Genomic DNA, 6,545 nt, shown 5'->3' on the forward strand with positions numbered 1-6,545 from the left:
ATGAATTATAGCGTGTGTTTATAAAAGTAGTTAAGTTTAAAGTGACTGTGGAAATTAAGTGTATTACAAAGTTTGTAATGAGAAAGAATAAACTAGTTTAATTAAGAAAGGACTTGTATCGCTGAAGTTTCTCGGAAATAATTTTTACGGGAAATTATCAAACAAGCAGATACGTAACAGTACTAATAAACGTTGGTTTATTTTAATAACTTTGTTATTTAAAATTTACACAAGTGTCATATCAACTTTTACTGAAACGATTTCGCCGATACTACAGTTTCAAGCCAGACCAAAGGCCTAGTGTGCTGTCCCACAATCCTAAGTTATGCACAGTATGTCAGTGATCATTACTGTTTTTACATATTCTAGTAATTAATTAATAATTAAACCGAGGCGATCGTATGAAAAAAAGAAAACCGAATTGAATTCTTTCTTACTTCGATATAAAATATCTTATGTATTCCAGGACTTTGCAATGGCATATATGTGTTAAACAAGTGTTGAGAGAAATACATCATCTAGTAACAAAAAAAAACTTATATTAAGCAATGTAAGTCTAAGAAATCCCTAACAAAATTACTAACTAAATTTTTAACCTTGGAATAACAGCATAAAATAGCAACGGCAGCACCATCTGTTGTTTAATGTTAAAGTTAACTAAGTCATAATATTAAGAGTTTTCAATTAGTCACATCAGTTTAACTGACGAGAGAAACCCAGAGAATATTTGAACTTATATATTGATCAGTGTGTAACTGAGAAGCCAGTCTGTTCGAGATATTTCATATAAGATTGGAAATATGCATAAAAATACTAATAAAAACCGGAGCTTAGTAAAATAAAACACATCTTCGGGATCCTACTTCAACCTGTTGCTTGAAAGTACCCTTGATACGTAGCTAAAATAGAATGTTGGTAATTAAGCACAAAGCTGCAAAACTGTACTCTGCCAACCACGGGTATCGAAACCCGGCTTGTGGTGTTGTAAGTCCACAGACATACCGCAATGCCACTGCGGATATGTAGCTAAGAATCATATACATAGTGATAGGTACAAGAAATGAATATACTTGACTTACTAATATTATTCTGGGCATATATTTCATTCTACTTATTCCAATGAAATCAGTATTTTTTCACCTTTTGGATATAAATGGCTTTTACAAAATTTTCATAAAATTAGTTTCATAACAGCTTCATCGAAGTTTCACTCATCTTTAACAATAGACAATACCCAGCGCAAATATGATGTCTTTCAATGCATTGATATTCAATAAGGAAATTTAATTTTATAAACAGATATTATCTGTATAGCTGCTACTGGTGCACTGAAAAAAGTAAGATATAAAATACGCGGCATTTCTGAACATCATTTCAAATTATATATTCAAACGTAATTGGTTTGTTTGTTTGTTTTTGAATTTCGCGCAAAGCTACATGAGGGTTATCTGTGCTAGCCGTCCCTAACTTAGCAGTGTAAGACTAGAGGGAAGGCAGCTAGTCATCACCATCCACCACCAACTCTTGGGCTACTCTTTTACCAACGAATAATGGGATTTACCCTCACTTTAAACGCCCTACGGCTGAAAGGGCGAGCATGTTTGGTTGGACGGGGATTCAAACCCGCGACTCTCGAATTGCGAATCAAGCGCCCTAACCACCTGGCCATGCCGGGCCACCTAATTGGTATTAGCAATAGAAAAAAATATTCACTCTTATGAAGATTTTCTGAAAATCTTTATTTACATGATGAACACTTAGGTTCTTCGATTTGCAAAATGTTAAAAAAGTCCAGTATAAAAGTTGCAGCAGTTCTTTAGAACTTGGGTTTTTTATTTATTCATTTTAAAAAGTTACAGCCGTGTAGGAAAAGTAATCAAACAAAACCTCCCTAAAAAACGCACACACACGTATAATGTTGTATACAATCATTAATCTATATGTAGACAAATTTTTGAAAACATAATTCGAAACCTTGAATTTAAGTAATCTGAAATGAGGGATAGTCCAAATGTTTAGGTTCATTCGATTTAAAAGCAACCGGATCCAAGTGGTAAAAGTACTTTGAACTTAGAGTTATACACTTCTTGGAGACGAAAATATATTGTAGTGACGTAAAGAGTAAGGGCTTTCTCTAGAAAGAATTAACAATTTGAGTTCAGGATTTAAAGCACAAATCTACAAAATGACTATTACGGGTATCGAGGCACCAGGAGAAGAGGGACTTCAAATGTGGTATTATAAAACAAATTAAGAGACTAGCTATTTATTTTGTTTAACAAGTATATAAGCAAATGATCCTCTGTCTTAGGATACTAACACTCTTTAAAAAAGTCGAAATTTTGCTCGAAACAAAATATTTGTATTATCGACCAGTTTGTTTAAAAGTAAATATTAACTTCTTTTTTCAGTCAAATAATAGAACAGTTCCAAAACTCTGTATAATGATGACCAATTATTGTTGATTTTATATATAAACAAACGAAAAAAGTAGTATTTTTGTACTGATGAAAGTTTTGAATATTATTATTATTATGTCACGAATCTTTTGTATTCAAAATTGGACTAGAAAACTGAAATTAATAGCTTCTTATACAAATTCTGATGAGTTTTATATCACCTTTGTCAATAATATAGCTTAGTAAGTGTTAGCTAAAAAATGGTTAAAAAGATTTGGCATAATGATCATTTGTATGTTTTAAAGTAATTTATTTCGACAAATATATTAAGCGAGTCGAGTGCCCTATCCACCTGGCCATGCCGGGCAACCTTTGAGTGACTTAAAGACGCCAACCATGGCATTTATATTGAATTGCAATGTCCGCAAATTTTTGTTGCTGCTGTTGAAGCGCTGGAAGATAAGATTCCAAAATTCTGAAAAATTTCCTGTCTCAAGTTTATTCATTTGATCAGTGCAGTACTGCGACATTCTGGCATCTCAGGACGGTCTGCTGACATCTCCAGCAAAATGTAAATGACGTTTTTATAATCATTGACTAGTGCTTAACAAGCATCTGCATGACACGACCAACGTGTGTCATTCAGTTTTTTTCGGCATTGAAATAGAAAGGACTTTTACTTCGAGTTTGTCTTTTAGTTTTCTATACCACCAAGTCAAACCAGTGAAGAAAACGTATAGTGCTTGTACAAAAAAACGTTGCAACTTCACTGCATGAATTTGCAGCATCCTTGCCCACAAGATTCAACGAATGTCCAAAGCAAGACACATACTTTGCGAGTTCATTCAGGTTGTCTATTTTAGCCCGCATGCCCTTGTAGCGATCAAACAAGCTACTCGCATTGTCATAGTTTTGGCCACTTCAATCCTATATGTCGAACCCAACACCTTGAAGAAATGACAGAAATACGTTTGTCATTTCTTCTCCTTTGTGCTCTGTTGATCCAAGAAAAGTTACAAAGCGCTCCACAGGCTGACTTCCTTCGAGTTATTACAAAATGACAGTAAATTGATCAACGTGAGCTTGTCTTCACATGAATCCACAGATACTGAATAGTATTTTGCCAGAACATCTACAGATTTTTAGCCCATGATCTGAATCAACTCCTCTCACACACTTGCTGAAAAATAGTTGATTTGTCCCTAGCCTTTGTTACCTTTAGTCTGAATGTGCTGTGCCAAGAATGCGTCATACTCTGCAACCAATTCTAATAGATGAAGTTAGTTACCACTGTGTGCAAACCCAATCGTTTATCGTTTGCTCTGCAAGGAATGTTATCACACTAACTAAACGCTTCAGTACATTTTGCCAGTAGTTTGTCAACTCATCAATTTCATTCTGAATAGCATGGTCAATGCAGCCTTCTATTTTGGCATACTTGGCTGCATCTATCACTGTATCTATGACTTGGATATTGCTCGTGTGCTGAAATTCTTTCACCGGCATGCTTCCGGTCACTGAAGCTGGCATTCGCAAATGCATTACTGGCAGTACCAAATAGCTTACATTCAAAGCAGTACACCCACCCAGTGATCGTTGAGTAACACAATCATTATGCTAAATCTTCTCACCATTGGCACATTTACGAATAAACATGTTCATAGTGCAGCCATGCCCATCCTTGACTGATGTGATAAATCCATTATTTCATACTTGTTAAAGTGTTTTATGTACTGACGCATTTCCTTTCTTGGCCCAATACTTCCGCATTTACACAGTAGGCAAGTTAGGCCACATACCAATATTCGAAATGAAACCTGTCTGCTCCACTTCGATGTTCACTCCATTTGGTCCACTGGTGTAACAACAGCTTCAGGGAGAGACCCAACAACAGATCCAGGTGTGTCACCTTCAAATGAAGGCTATTCAGTAGGTACAGATGTATCATGTTGTACAGAAGATCTACTTGCAGGTGCTAAAAAAACAAAAACAAAAAAACACTAAATTTGGGTATTTAGCAGTTCTTTCCTCCAGCTCCAACTTCTTCTTCTTCCGCTCCAAGCGATAGCTTCCTCACTATGAAGGGTTCGACTTATTAATTGTTTCTCACACAGCTTGGATCCGAGACAAAAAATAAATTAAATATGTATATACTGTATATTAGTTAAACAGCTTTAATTATTTTTTACAAGAAATCAGACCAGTTTTGTACCGGCTGCCATTTCCAGTGTGCAAAGGAAATAACAAAATAATTATGGGAGAAGATACTACGTTTCAATTTGATTTCAATTGACAAAGATACTAAACGAGTGAATTAAATAAATCAAAGAGCTTTTTTATCCCATTTTTCTTGCGCGTGAGGTACGCCCCTGTTTGCAGTGGGTCCTGAGAAAGTGTCCTTTTCGCCCATTGAACAAAACAGCTCTGCGAAGACAAAGACCATTAGCGTGAATGGTTTTAGAATACTTTTAAATGTAGGCTTGGATAAAATCAAATTGTTAGTTCAAAATATCGACTGGAACTGTATTTGGTAAACAGAAGAAAATAGATAGAAAAACAGACACATACGGAACAGAACCTTTTTATTGATCGTAGGATTTCTTTTATTGCTTATTCTTCTAACCAATCTGGTTTCCTCGAAAAGAAAAAACGAAAGAAAAACCACTATGTCACTGAGAATAAACTTCTAGGTTAGACTTAAACACCTTGCTGGTCATCGACACGAATGGCCCCAATCTTTCTAAATAGTGCGTAATACATCCACTAGGGACCGTTAACTTCGTTTAATGCTCTTTTATTTCAGTTATATTACAGAATTTTTAATATGTTAAGTATATTAGTAAATTGAGGAGGAGATTTTGTGCTTGTTATTAATAGTATTAATATCAGTGATGCGGCAGTTGCTTAGTTGTAGGCTTATATTTACCGTTGAAAAAGGCTTAAAAGGCAGCGTTACAATTTAACTTCAACGCTTAAAAATGAATTGGTGTGAAATTATAGACTAATACTAGTAATAGTAATACTTGCGTCTACTTTGACTCAAACAGGTTGAGGTTTAACTTAGTGTAAAGTTTAATAAGTTTAAATTCGACGAACTTAGTGTGTCGTAACTTTAGTTAATACAGAATTAGAACTTAGATTTAAAAACTGTATAGGTAGGACCCAATTTCCTTTAATTTACGGTATTAATATTATTGAAAAGGATTGGCCTACATTCTGAAGCAAAGGTAGGTTAATTATATATTAGTTATAACTTATATAAAGCTTTAATGTTTGGTTTATTTTGTGAAGATAGAATAGTCAAACGTATGTTTCATGATAATTTGTTCTGCTTAAACCTGAAAATTCTATCCGAGGGTTTTCTCTTATAAACTACTTATTAAAGTTGATTGCAGCCACCATAATTTCTGTAACTAGTTCTTGTTATTAATGTTAAAAGTTTACCTGAAGAGAATAGTATCTTGAACTTTTTTTGACAAATGTTTCTTACACATTGTCATATTATTCGTTTTGGGATTGTGTTCATTAGATTATCATTAATTAAGGAACATGAACAAAATTAAAGTATCAGAAACTCATGATTAAACTAAAAAAGGTCAGATCAAGTGTAGTTATCATAATTTATTTTCCTATATCCAACAAACATTTTAAGTAATTTAAACTAACCACACATATAACTAGTCAAACCATGACAGAAGTTTATAACTAAATTCTTGTCAAAGAGCAAATCTGAATCTAGGGTTTCCAAAGTTTTAAACCTCTTATTCCTTATAATGATAATCAGATATGTATTTCTAGTCTTTTCATTCCAACAGTATAACAGACAACCACACAAAAAGGTGTCCAAACTCTTAAAAGTTTTAAAACTTGGATCAAGACCTTAATTTTTATGCCATCCAGTAAAAACAATTCAAAAATTTCAAGCCTCTTCTTTATCTCAAATTATTTAAATCATGTAGTATTTTAGTAGTATGTCTTATTACTATTTCCTGCATGTTAATATTGCTCCTGTAACAAGTAAGATAAACAAACAGCTTGATAACGTGCTTATTCAGTGTAAATTGTCTTTGGACTTTAGTTATCCAAATACTTGCTTATAGCTGTGCATAACATATGGACAACAAAGGATCATGTAGTCTTTGAAGA

The sequence above is a fragment of the Limulus polyphemus genome, unplaced genomic scaffold (genome assembly GCF_000517525.1).
Source record: "Limulus polyphemus unplaced genomic scaffold, Limulus_polyphemus-2.1.2 Scaffold2433, whole genome shotgun sequence".
Taxonomy (NCBI): domain Eukaryota; kingdom Metazoa; phylum Arthropoda; class Merostomata; order Xiphosura; family Limulidae; genus Limulus; species Limulus polyphemus.